At 37.1% G+C, this 14,740-nt stretch overlaps 1 long non-coding RNA gene across 1 annotated transcript in view; it reads right to left on the bottom strand.

Annotated features, from left to right (window-relative positions):
* Positions 1-14,740, bottom strand: part of LOC109025663 (uncharacterized) — a 226,554-nt gene that overhangs the window by 147,647 nt on the left and 64,167 nt on the right. The window lies entirely within an intron of this gene.

The raw sequence follows: 14,740 nt of genomic DNA, 5'->3' as shown, positions 1-14,740 counted from the left end.
TTATGAATTATCTAGTCCAGCTGCTAATTTAACTGATTTGGAAATTGAAACCAAAGGAGGTTGAGTGACCTTCTTTAAAGCCCCAGCAACTGAGTATCTACATTGGATCTCAAACCTAGGTCTCTTGACTCTTAATCCTGCTGTCTTTGTTCTTACTGTAACTCAGCTGTTCAAATTAGTTTAAAAATAAGCAATAATGTGAACATTAGTAGAACCAAGACAGTGGAGATATGTATCTACTTATAGAGTCATTCTTTTACAGGCACGATGACTCATTTATGTGGAAAATGTGCCCAGGAGCTATGTCTAAATCTGTGTTCTAGTCATCTCTATAGAGCAGAAGTTTGTGCATTATCTTAGGAAGCCAGGCTTAATGAATCTCCCTAGAAAGCTTTGGAGATTCTGCGAGGAGTCCTCCATGGAGGTCAGAGATATAGAAAGCTCCGTATTGCTATTCCATATGCCTGTTCACCCTTCCTATTAGGAGGCTGGAAATATAATTAGAAGACAAGCACCACAGATGCTGCAGTTTACAATATCCAGAAGAAACTGCCGAAATGGGTAAGACATGAAAGGATAATTTTGCTTATACAAAATAGCAGACTGCAAACTAAAACCAAGAAAAACAAACAGGCAGATGGGAAGAGTGGAGAAGGCACTGGCACAGCTGTGAGCAGGATTTAGACACCCAGATGCAACATAATTTGGGGGGAGGGGTGGGAGAGGAAGAGCATCTGAAAGAAAATTAGAATCACAAAAGATGCTGAAGAATAATGAGTTTCTCATCTCTCCACCTGCAGGTTTAACTTTTTCACCACTTCCTAATACCGTGGTTGCTGAAAGTCATTTCCTGGGGGATGGAAGAACAGGACTCTAGGACAGAAAAGATAAATAGACGTCATTCTTAGCAAAGAAGGCAGCAGCAGTAAAATCAACAGCTATGGTTGTGATGGAAGAAGAAAGACATAACCATTACCCAGAAGAGGGTAGATAGTAGTGTTTAGTTTTATTATTAGCAGCACTATTTACATAGCAGCACATGTGCATGCCTGCCTGTCCAGATAGAGCTATGGGCTTGGGGTGGGGCAAGAGAGAGTCATTGCTTGTAGAATTTCTACTAGGCAGTAGCCACTATGATGGAAACTACACATATCATCTTCATTAATTCCCCGCTTTCCCACAACAGCAACAAATTAAAAAAAAATCAATGATGTATTGTTTTTCCTGTTTGGGGGGATTAGGAAACTAAAGGACCAAGGGGTAGGAGCCAGGATTTAAATTTAGATCTTTATGATGCCCTAGAGGGTATTCCTCAACCACTCAAGTACAAACACAAAGCAAAGTCATCAGAAAAAACATTTCTGTTATGTAAAATCAAAGTAACACCAAAAGGGAGCAGCAATATGTTCTTTAGCAAATTGTGACTCAAAAAAGAAGAAGCTTCTGTCAGCCAAGGGAGATTCAGCAACTGGGTGCTTAGCTCTGCCATGCCACAGAGCACCTCTTCGCTTCTCTAAAAGTACTTAAAAAACAACTGGCTGTTTATGCATTTTTATTCTCACTATGTTGTGAGCCCCTGCAGGACAGAAATTGGACATTACTCATCCATATATGCCCAGAACCCAGTAAAAAGCCTAGCCCTGCGTAGAGCTACTACGTGGCTGGACTCTAGGAGTCCCCACTTATACTGGTGTTAATGTGAGTGATGGAGGCAGGGCTGTGCTCCATAGGAGGCCCACAGAGAGCAGGTGTTCCCTAAATGATGACAGAGGGATGGGCTTGTTTCAGCCAGCCAGCTTCTAAGAAGTTTCCAGTGAGATCGAACTGCTCCTTCCCCTACATTTTCAGGGCATTCTATTTAGTATGCACCTTTCCCCCTTCCTCCACCCCACCACATTCTCATCACAGTTCTGTGTGTCAGAATGATGTTTATCCCTAAGGCTATTTATGGGCATGACTGGATTTTATCTTAGCTTCCTTGAAGTGGCCCAGTCAAGTGAAATGAGTCTGTATTTTAAACAAAATAATGTGCTTATTTCTAAAACAAGATTTTTTAATCTATAAAATATAGCTCATAAAACCCTTTTCACACATAATCTATGCTAAGTAATATCTTTTTCTTTATTGTCTATTTCATTCCTCCCTCCTGGTGGGCACACCATGAGAGAGTTCCTTGAACGGGTGTGTCAACTCTTTCCCAGTGGCAATAGGGCCGTTCTGCCTGTTACTGCAAAAAATGAGGTAGAGTTCCCATATCTTGGAGGATATATCTCGTCATGGGAAGAGAAAAATCCTAGCTCTGCATTCCAGCTCATGGGCTGTGTGCACCAGCTATTTTGGGGAAGGGGAAAGCCAGTCTCACAACACTTTCCCCAGAGAAAAGATGCCAATCTCAACATTAACCATTAGGAAACATCATTAAAGCAGATGAGAAATGGGCTGTGGACATTTTTATGAGCCCAAAATACTCTACTTGGAGGTTTTATGGAGACCACAGGAAGCCAGAGAGACAATGACATCCATACCCTTTTTTTAGAGTCTGCTGAGCTGAGGAACAATCTCTGTGCTCCGTAGAGTGTGTTTTTGCAAGTGTAAATTACCATTGGGGGCCATGTCAAAGTAAGCCTTTTTCAGAGACTTGTGCACCTGTTGGAGATAGAATGCTGTAGGCCAAGTAGTTGTGGGCTTACTGTCCATATCCATCCAGAGTTGCAAAGAAAATACTTCCTTTTGATTCCAGGACAGTCTTGGAATTAGTCTTTAGAGAAGGCTATTCTGCTTAAATCTGCATGGTTGCAACATTGCACCAGTAATCTCTATATATTGGTTTTTTTATTTTTTCATATGACAAAATGAAGCTCAGAAAAGTTGAGAAACTTGCACACACACACAACTAGTAAGTAAAGGAATCAGAATTTGATTCTGCATGTTCTTCCTTATGGCACCACCTCCTTATCCAAGCCCAAAATGTAGATTTAAGGCAGGGACAGGAAAGAGGGTGTGCATACAGAAGTGGCCCCAAATGAGGTCTCTTGGGTCGTTATTTAGGGCAAGCTCAGCAGAGATATGTTTTTCTCTGTACATCAGGAATTGTGTTTTTAAGGCATTAAACCACACAGTGAAAATAGGAGAGAGGTGAGCAAAGTCCTGGCAGGTTGCTTTCTGTCTTCAGTAATGCAGTTGTGTGTTTTCCCGGGAGCCCTAGAAGAGGGATGGGGAAGATGGTCCAGAATAGTCCTGAATTGTAGAGCTTTCCTATTTATACTGACATCTCGTGGTAGTGCTGTGTGACTGCAATCTGCATTGTCTTGGGAGCCAAGCATTCAACTTTACCAATATTCATTTTACTCATTCGTGAATTAATTGAACCAGAAGTTGTTACTAAGCACTTGGTATTTGCCAGGCACTGTGCTAGATACTAGAGAATACTATGACATGCTCACAGAAAGATCCTGGGAAAGACCAAATTGGAAACTCTTAAAGGAGCTCAATGCTTATCAAAGCGTTAAGAACAACAACTAGTGAATGTAGGTGACAGAGTTGGCCAGGTACTTAGTAATGGTGGTACTATGTCCTCTGCATTTATCATCCCATTGAATCTTCATAACGATCCTCACTGGTGAGTATTCTCATTCAGATTTCAGATGGAAGGAAACTAAAACTATAAGAGGTTATTTAAAACACCCTAGTTTAAAAACCTCCTAAGCAGTGAAGTTAGGATTTGAACTCTGATTTTTGAGATCTCACAGCCAGAACTATACTTCTCTGTGAACAAACAGCAAGAAGAGATTAATTCCAATGGTCAAGTGTCATTTGAAAAGGGCTTAAGTTTATTTGCACGAGATTTAGCCCATGATAATCATGGGTATCAGACTTCCCAGATGTCTACTAGTTAAATGAAACTAGGTCTGTTCAATTTAATTTAATTTAGCAACCAAAACCCTACTGCTAACATCTTTGTGCATATGTTTCAGTTGGTCTTCTTCTATAAACTCATAAATACATGAATATATAAACAAAAAAAGGAATCATACTGTATATGCTGTTTGTAACTTTCTTATTTTGTCTAGTTTATTAGCTTCCTATTGCTAAACACCAACTTATCACAAATTTAGCTGAAAACAACTCCCATTTATCTCATAGCTCTGCAGGTCAGATGTCCAGGCAGGCTCGATTGGATTCTCTGCTTAGGATCTCACAAGGACAAAGTCGAGATAATGTGCCCAGCTGGGCTCTTATCTGGAGGCCCTGGGGAAGAATCTGCTTCCAAGCTCATTCTGGTCTTGGGCAGACTTGAGTTTTTTGTCACTGCAAAACTGAGGACCTTTTTTATTCTTGCTGGGTGCTGGCCACGGACCAATTTTGCTCCTAGAGGCTCCTCTCAGGTCCTTGACAGTGACCCTCTATCTCAGCAATGGACAGCCTCCTCCAGGTCAAATCTCTCCCCACTTCTAATCTCTCGAAACTTCTCTTCTACTATTATCTGGGAAAATTCCTATTTTCAAAGGGCTCTTACCATTAGGTTAGGTCTACCAAGATGACCTCCCCTATCTTAAGATCAACTGATAAGTAACCATAATGACATCTGCAAAATCCCTTTTGCTGTGTAATGTAGTATATCCTGGGAATGCCACTGGGGCAAAAGTCAAGGGGCATTTTAGAATTCTGGCTACCACGTTTAACAAACATGTTTTCAAAATATATTTATTGACAGCCTACTTTGTGCTTGAGTCTAGGCTCTAGAGCTATGATAGTGAACAGAATACATAAAAACTCTGCATTCATGTAGCTGACATCTAGTGTCCTGGAAAGAGATTTTCTATATTGAGGAATATGCCTATATAACTTTTCATTTTTATAGATATGTAATTCCACTGTATAAATATACCATAATTTAAATAAGTACTTCCAGCTATTGAATAATTTAGATTCTTTTCAATTTTTGCACTTGTAAACAACATGGCAATAGAATTCTTTTGCACTATTTTCAGATAGATGCCTGGAAATGGAATTTATGGGTCAAAGTGTATTATTTTGACACATGATATTAAACTGTTTCCTGGAAAGTCCTGACAATCCAGCATTCCTGCCACCATTTTTTTTTTTTGTCTTTGCAAATATTTCCAGTGAGATTGAATTTTTTACCTATATATTATGTACATATATAAGTATATAGTATATTTATAATCCTTTTTATGCCTTTCCTAGTCACATTTTTTCATGATTTTTTTCACTAGGATTTGTTTTACTTTTTTGTATCATTTTACTACAGTTATTTAAAGTATTAACTTTGCTGTTATGTATTACTACAGATTTTATGCCAGTTCATTGTCTTTCAATTACATTTATGGCATCTTTTGATATAACATTTTTGTAATCCAATTTATTCATATTTTCTTTTAATAGCTGGTAAATAACTGGATTCATAGTTGGTAAAGCTTTTTCATTCCTTTATGTAAGAATGCAGATGTATATTTATATACACATGTATATTTTAAAATTTTATTTTAGTATAGGAATATTTAACTTGGTAATAAATTAGGGACTACACATTATTTTTCAGAAGTGTAACCAGATGCTCTGCCATTACTTCATGAATAAACCAAACGTCTCAACATGCCCTCAATGTTTATAAATACTTTTTTCTCTTTCTTAACTTTCTGTATTTTTTCACTGCTTGGGTTCCCTTGCATGATCCCACAGGAATTTTATTGTTACAACTTAAGGATGTTTTAATATGATAATCCCAGTCTTTTTTCATTACTCTTCTTAAAAATATCCTGGTCAATCTCACACTTTATCCTTCCAAATATGCCATAAAAATAATTTTAATTCAAATCCAGACTTGTTAGTGTTCAATCTGAACATGAGAACAATATGGAAAGGCAATATCAGCTTTGGAAGCCTATGAATTAACTTCGTATGTCCCTAAGTCCTTCTCCTAGCCCATCCATGCTCCAGTTCATGATTACCCGAGAGTCTCTGTGATACCTCACTCTCTCCTTTGCTTCCTAATCGACCTACTCCAATCACTCACCTACACAAGCTTAGTGACACCCACCGTTCTTAAATATGTCAATTGTCTTCTTCCAGACCACTACTGGCTTACTCCTGAGTGTCATCTTCTTTTTGTGTCATCTGTTCAGTGACCTGCGTATCAGCTTGCTGGCTTCAGGCATGTCCAAGTCATTCTCCACAGGCACGGTCACAATGGCTGTCTAAAGGCTCACTGGTCATGCCTCTGCCATGCATTTGACCTCTTTCCAACTGTCCTCAACACTGATGACAGGAAGTAGAAGCTCTTTAATCTAAACACTCTTCACATTTTGGTCCTTACCTATCTTTCCAAATTCACGTCCCTTCAGACTCTGTTTTACAGTTTAATTCCATCTGCCTATACCTCTGTTCCCATACAGGCTATTTTGCACCTCACCTTCACATATTTCTAGATGGTTTCCCTTCACTGATACGTTCTTCCTCATTGCTCTGGTTTCCCCTGCTCAGGCGCTAACACCTGCATCTCCTTAAAGACTGCTGACTTTGTCTCCTTTGAGAAGTATTCTGTGATATTCTCCAGTTCCTCATGTCCAGCCCCAATTTCCCAAACATATGATGAGCAAGTTAATGATTTTTCTCTGTATTCTTACATTGGGATCACCACAGCTCCACAGAATTCATGATTTCTTCTTCAGGTGCTTGTTTTTGATAAATACAAGTTACATGACATCTCAAGTTATATCTCCGTGATGTAGAAGTTTATAGCTCCTATCAGTTATGGAAGAACCTAATAAACCTATTTATACATTTTACTAGTACAATCTACTCTTTAACTCTTTACCAGCAATTTAAGTTTCTGTAACACTCCCACCAAAATTTGTCATCTTTATCCACTCTTTCCTCCAGTCTGACTTCTTCTAATTTTTCACCCTCTCTTGTGATCATGACCCTTGAAAACAATTTGATCTCCGCTTTAGAGGATAAATGATCCTTTGTTTTAGAATATTTGTCTTACTGTTTAAGCAGGGATAACATGGATTTTGTAAAGCCTTCCTCTCTTATTGCTAATTTTAGAATCTCAAAACTAAAAGGAGCAGGGAATTTTATTTTTCCAGGCTAGAGAATGTCTTTGTTACCAAGTTCACATGTATTAATACCTCCTGAAATCCAGTGACTGCAGTTCCTGGGAGACAAGAAGGAACTTTCATTGAAAATGCTCTGCCTGGCTCTGTAGAACTCTCTGAAATGAGCTTCACTTGTTATCCAGGCCACACTAGGTTGCTATGGAAACCAACATGTTAGATCAGCGAAAACTAAGACAAAGATTTGGAAGATGTCACTGATGCTGCAACCTCTTTACCTTCTTTTCAGCATCTCTCTCTCTCATTCTCTTTCTACAGGCTTGTATGTATGCATGTGTGTGTGTGAATGCATGTATATGTGTGTATCTCTGAATGAGTGCTGGATGTCAAAACCTGCATGTTCCCTTTTCACTGAGCATATATGCTTTTACACCCTTCTCAGATTTGGGCCAACCCGGACTGTCTTTACTATTGTTGGGGCTTCTTCAAATAGGTGGTCCAGCTTATAGGTCCACAAAAAGAGCTTTGCCTTTCCTATTTATATCTAAATGGTCTCCAGAGAAGAAATGGTTATGTAAGGAGAAATAACCCACCATCAGTTCTGAGGACCAAGCCACATTCCACAGAAAAGAAAATAAAAACCTGCGGTCAGTGTTTCGCTAATGTCTCTGCTGTTAATCCAGGGCGGGAGTCCAGAGCCAGGGAAAACATTTCATTCAGACCTTGCAGGCTCTTGTAAAAGTCCCTTTTTCAGCTTGGTCAGGGAATTACCCACCCAGCGGCGCAGTGGGAAATGTGTCCGACATTCGAAATTCCAGCTGCGTGTGGCAGTTGCTTTGAGCTCTAGCCTGGAATAACGTATGCTTGGCTTATGCTCATGCCGGCTTTTTCATTCACCAGGGTGCTGAGATGGCAGAGATCTAAGTTCCTGAATGTCCTCAGCTTTATCCACCCTGGACCAGGAGAGAGATGTGGCAGCTCCTGGTTACTCAGGCATTTGAGGCAGTGTGTGGATGTGAGTGAAGCCTGGAGTTCAAACCCCTTAGGGAGGAAATAAATAGTTCTGAGCACTGATCCTGTGACACATACTGTCCTAGGTGTTTCAAACAGATTATCTGAAACTCATTTCATTCTCACATCAAACTTGCATGGCACATATTATCCAACTTTTATAGATACAGGAACTGAGGATCAAAGAGGCTAAGTAAAATGACCAAGATCATGTACCTTTTAAGAGGCTGGTGTGAGATTTGACCTCAGGCCTGCTGGGTATCAGAGCCTATTTTGAGTTTTGTTCCCCCTACAACTGTTCCCATTATAATATACTGTTAGAAGGACACACACACACACACACACACACACACTGCCCTATAGTTGCACACTGCAATACTTGCCTAGCTATCTATATATACAAATGATTTCAGAGGCACCATTAGAGAAAGTGTTAATGACTCCATGAAGGGCTGTCTTTCCCAATGGGAGAATTGAGTGCCCAATTTAGGATGAGTCATGGGAAGAAAATTAACACTTGATTCCTTTTCTCCTTCTCTCCCTTCTTTCTTCCCTCTGTTCCTCACAATAATTCAACAAATATTTTTCGAATATTTATTCTGTTTCAGCCTCTGCACTTAGCATACGGCTAAAGACATAATCTCCTGGTTTTGGACTTATCTTTTCATTTTCCTTTTGGCAATTTATTTGTGGGCATGTCAGTGTGTGCTATGAATGTGTGAACTGTTCTTAATGTAGTAAAATTCTTCAATCTGTCATTTGTTTAACACCTTTTATCTTATTTTAAAGAGCTTCCTACCTCATACAGCAATGCCCCTTACTGACTGTATTCATAAAGTCTTAAAGTTTTGTCACTCACATTTTAAGACTTGATTTCATGTGAAGCTGATTTTTGGATAGTGCAAAGTAGGGATCCAGTTTCTGTTTGTTTGTGTTTTTCAATGAATAAGCAAACTTATAGCCTCATTTATTGAATAATTCCCATCCTTCACTAACCTGTGAAACCTTGTACAAAGTGTCTATTTTAAGGGCCCTTTAGATCACATTCAATGCTCATTTTTTCTCAATGTTCTTGATATTTATAAGACCAAATGTGAAATTGTGTATTTCCATTAGTATTTCTTTTTTGATACCTGAGCCCGTTGGTAGTGGATTCCAAATATGTGTTGTGTTAAATATATATTTGTTGTTAATTGATTTCTAAACTGTGTTTTGATGAGAAATACTGGTAAATATGATACTATTATTTTAAAACTTGTTGAGAATTACTTCACGCTTTCCAAAATGACAAACGGATGTAAAACTTTCACATTTGCTTGAAAATTATGCCTGTTTTGCAATTGTTGGAACCGGATTTCAATAACTGACGGCTCTATACCTGTTAGAGTGACACCTAGTAGCATTTAAATTATGGTGTTGTGTAGAAAGTTTGGCACCAGTTCTCCTGGCCTTGCTTTCTCATTACAAGTAATTTGGCAAACTTATTTATGAGTTTGTTAATTAACAGTTAAAAATGTTCAGGATAAAAGCGTAGGTGACTACAATCAACCTATGTACAAATTGCAATTGTAAGGACTTATGCAACTTCTTGAAGTTAAATTTAAGTGTTATATATACATTGCTATAATCCTAAGTATATTTGCTTCTTCCATTGTGCAACATAACATGCCAGCTGCACCATACTTGCTTTTTAACTTTATTATAACTATAACACAAAGTAAACTGCACAAAGTTGAATGCATTTTTACTTTATTTATTTTATTTTATTTTTTATTGAGACAGACTCTCACTCTGTTGCCCAGGCTGGAGTGCAGTGGCGCAGTCTTGGCTCACTGCAACCTCCACTTCCTGGGTTCAAGTGATTCTCCTGCCTCAGCCTCCCAAGGAGCTGGCAGTACAGATGCCCCCCCACCACGCCCAGCTAATTTTTGTTTTTGTACTTTTAGTAGAGATGGGGTTTCATCATGTTGGCCAGGCTGGTCTCAAACTCCTGACCTTAGGTGATAGGCCCTCCTTAGTCTCCCAAAGTGCTGTGATTACAGGCATGAGCCCCCATGCCCAGTCGCATTTTTACTTTATTGCATTTGTTTCTTCACCTGTAGCAAACATATCCATGTAACTATCACTCAAAAAATATAAAAGATTACATGGATCCCCAAAGTCTCCCTCTTGCATCTTTCCAGGCATTACCCCACTCTAAAAGGAAACACTTGTGTGATCCTGATGATCATAGATGCATTTGTCTGCTCTTGAACTTATTATAAATGGAAATAAACAGTACTTTTACTCAACATATTGTTCAAAAGAGTAATAATTATTATTACTAGAGTTCATTCTTTTATATATAGTGGTATTAACATATGTCAATTCATTAATTCATTGTAATATGACTGACATTTGTGTCATTTCTGGTTTTGGGTGTTTATGAATGATGCTCCTATGCATTCTTGTGTCATCTTTTGGTGCAGATAACCATAAATTGTTGTTAATTATGTACTGAGGAGTACAATAGCAGGTTATTGGATATGAAAGTGTTCAGCATTAGTAGGTACTGCCAAACAGTTTCCCAGAGTGATTGCACCAATTTACACTCTCAGGAGCATTAATGCAATTATATATTCCCACTACCAACAGGCATTGTCCTCCCTCTTCTTCAAATTTTAGGCATTTAAGTGAATATGTGGTGCTCCTTAATTTGGGATTTAATTTTCATTTTACTAATGACTAGTGATGTTGAAAACATTTTCACATACTTATTAGCCTTGGCATATCTCCTTTTATTAATTGTCCATTAAAATTTCATTGAGTTGTTCATTTAAAATTTTGCATTTTTTTCTACTTGACTTCTAGATATTACTTGCATATTCAGAATATGAGTCCTTTGTTGAATACATACTTTACAAATATATTTTTCTTTGTTGGTTTGCCTTCTTGGTTTATATATTGTGACTTCTGATAAACCAAATTGGATTTCAATGAAGTCCAGTTTATAATCTTTTCTCTTCATGTTTCTACTGATTGTGATCTCTTATAAAAAGTATTCCACTTACCCCAAAATCAATTCTCTATTATCATCTAGATACTTTATTGTTTTTCTTTTCACATTGAGATGTACAATCCATCTGAAACTTATTTTTATGTAGAAAGTAAAATGCAATATTTATTTTATTTCATGTGGATATGCAATTGACTCAGCTCCTATTAGTGAAGAGAAAATCTTTTCCTCCATCACAATTCAGTTGTTTCTTTGTCATAAATTGATTATTGTAAACATGGTAGGCTGCTTCTGGGCTCTCCATTCTGTTTCATTGTTCTATTTATTAGTTTTTATGCCAATACTACATTAATTATGAAAGTTTTATAAAATTATTAGTATCTGTTATTATATCCAGTTTGATCTTTATGTTCAAGAATAATTGTATTCTTGACCTTTCATTTTCATACAAAACTTAGAATATGCTTGTCAATTTTCGCAAAGTGTCTGCTGGGATTTTGTTTAGAATTATGTTCCATTTGTAGGCCAACAATAGGTGTTCAAGATACTATCTTCAGTGATATAATATTCAAATTGTATTTTCCATTCTTGGAGCTGACACATAGAAATTATTCTGTTATTGACCTTGTAGTCCCCAAACTTGTTACATTTAATTATTGTCCCTAATAAATTGTCTAATAATATTTTTTTATTTTCATGTACACATTCATGTGTCAGTGAATAATAAAAATATATTTCATTCCTATATTTATGTCTTTTATATCTGATGATTGCTGTGTAGACGTGACTAAGATCCAGTTAGATTTTGATGAGAACATCTTCTATTCCATCTTTCACAATCTCTTTACTAGATATGGAGATGTAAAATGGAGAATGAACTGTCCTTTAACAAAACCACAAAGGTAAAAGAGGCATGGTAAACTCAGGATTCTATTTAAAGTAACTTTTAATTATACCTGTTTGGTAGAGTCATAACTCTAGACTCATAAATCATAATTCTATAGAACTGCAATTGAAATCTAAAATGTAGCTAATGGAAGAAAGTACACTTTCAGTATATTAATATGCCAAAACAGTGTATTAATATGGCAAAACACATCAATGGAAAATTTGCTTTGGTCATTTTCTGACGATTATTTAATAACATCTGAACATGTTTGTGATAGAATGATAAATACAAAACAACATGCGTATGTATGAATGTCTATATACTATCTGATTGATAATTTACTAATTATGGTAAGCAAAACATGTAGCGCTATAAAAAAGAAATATTGAATTTTACTATGGTTATTTTAAGATTGGACATTTACAGGTGGTTTTTAATTTATATGTTTCTATTATACTGTATTTTATAAATGTTATTTCTAGTTTTAGTAGTATAGATCGAATAGGTTTGTCTTTGAGGAATGTAGCTTGTCATACTGTCTGCAGATACTCCTAATTTGTATCACATTCTAGTGGATTTGTTTGTGTGTTTAACAACTTACTGTGAAGGCAGGCATTGGCATCTAAGTCTATTTCATGATTTTAACTAAAATGATTGTAGTGATTCACTATTAAATATGGAGGAGGCTGGTATTGGTTTAAGAGGAATTTCCATGAAATCTGGATTAGAGTTTTTGATCTCATTTCTGCTACTTTCTGTTTCCAAAAAAAGATTGTCAATTGAAATTGTATTTTATTCAGATCCCATACAATATTAAAAATCAGATTCATTTTTTCTTTTATAAACAATATAACCACATCGTTGAAACAAAAACTGCAGTTAATTACAGGTTAAAAAAAAGAAGAAACCAGTAAAACCAATACTCATAATCTCCCCAGAGATAACCAGTATCTCTAAAAACTTTTTCCTCTAAATACAATCAGTATATCCACATGTGTATTTGGTTACACAAAATAATTTTTCACTAAACATTTGTAAACAACTTTTCATGTCAATGAATATTTATCTATGTTGACTCTTTAAATGGCTATTTCTTTGTATAGTTGTACCATGAAAATTAACAAATCTCAAAAAGCAGTGGAATAAGATTTTGTGATTCTAGGCAGAGGATAGGAAAAATAAAATGCCTCCGTCTCTTCCCTGTAGAGTAGATGAGTATGATTTTCTGGTCATTGTTTAGTCAAGCTATGTCAAATAGGGTCAATGCAAAGGATGAGGGTGCACGGCATGGTGGACTTTGCCTCTATTTTTGTTTTTTACCTGAGAGTTTCTATTTGGCCTTGGCACTCTAGTTCAAACTTCTGCAATGTTGGCTTTTGGAGCTGATGACAGTGTTTGATTTCAGCCCACAGATCAGGTATGTAGGTGTGAATGAACATTTTTCTGAAGGTGTAGTTTATGTGTAATAAATATATAAGCATATATTTTCACAGAGAGAGACATATACGAACATATAGACATGAAGCATTTGTTAAGGGAAAAAATATTTCAAACATGTAGACATGAAGCATTTGTTAAGGGAAAAAATATTTCTGAAATCTAGTAAAACATAGACTAATGCTTCTAGATTCTAATAGAATGAATATTTCCATGGGAACTTTGAAAACAGTGATTAAGAAATTGTTATATAGGCATCATTTTAATATAAAATATTCAGTTTAGAAAAATTTGTTGTTTTTGAAATACTAAAGATGAGGCCGGGCGCGGTGTCTCATGCTTGCAATTTCAGCACTTTGGGAGGCCAAGGCGGGTGGATCACCCGAGATAAGGAGTTCGAGACCAGCCTGGCCAACGTGGTAAAACCCCATCTCCACTAAAAATACAGAAATTAGCCAGGCATGGTGGTACACGCCTGTAATCCCAGATACTCAGGAGGCTGAGGCAGGAGAATCGCTTGAACCTGGGAGGTGGAGGTTGCAGTGAGCCGAGATCACACCACTGCACTCCAGCCTGGGCCACTGCATGAGATCCATTTCCAAAAAGAAAGAAATACTAAGGATGAATGGTTTAAAAATGGTTTTTAACTGTGCATTTATTTTTTCATTTGTATTCTCCATTTAATGCCTTATACATGTAGTCAGGCTAAAAATGGTAATGATGTTTTATTATTTGTTCTCACGCTGCTAATAAAGACATACCTGAGACTGAGTAATTTATAAAGAAAAGAGGTTTAAATGGCTCACAGTTTTCCATGGCTGGGGAGGCCTCATGGAACTTGCAATCATGGTGAAATGGGAAGCAAACACATCCTTCTTCACATGCAGGCAGGAGAGAGAATGGAAGTTGAGTGAAGGGGGAAGCCCCTTATAAAACTATAAGATCTTGTGAGAATTTGAACAGTACAGGGGAAACCATCTCATGATTCAATTATCTCTACCTGGTCCTGCCCTTGACACATGAGGATTATTACAATTCAAGGTGAGATTTTGTGTTCAGACACAACCAAACCATATCAAATGTTGATGAGTCTTCACTCATTGCCAGCAATTATAGAGAATAAAAACAAATGGCATTGGCTCATTATAGGCATTGATATTATTTTTCCTTCCTGCTCAAAGAAATGACAGTTTAGTTCCTTCTGTTTTTTAATCCAGAGTGGCCTAGTATTCTGGATCCTAAGGAATGCAGTCTTTCATGCTTTTCTATGAATTTCTCTAGGATATTCATAGAACATCTCACTTTCCTATGGTGACCCATCTGGGGTAT

This window comes from Gorilla gorilla, chromosome 12, assembly GCF_029281585.2.
Source record: "Gorilla gorilla gorilla isolate KB3781 chromosome 12, NHGRI_mGorGor1-v2.1_pri, whole genome shotgun sequence".
NCBI classification, from domain to species: domain Eukaryota; kingdom Metazoa; phylum Chordata; class Mammalia; order Primates; family Hominidae; genus Gorilla; species Gorilla gorilla.
This window is presented reverse-complemented; position numbering and strand designations above follow the sequence as displayed.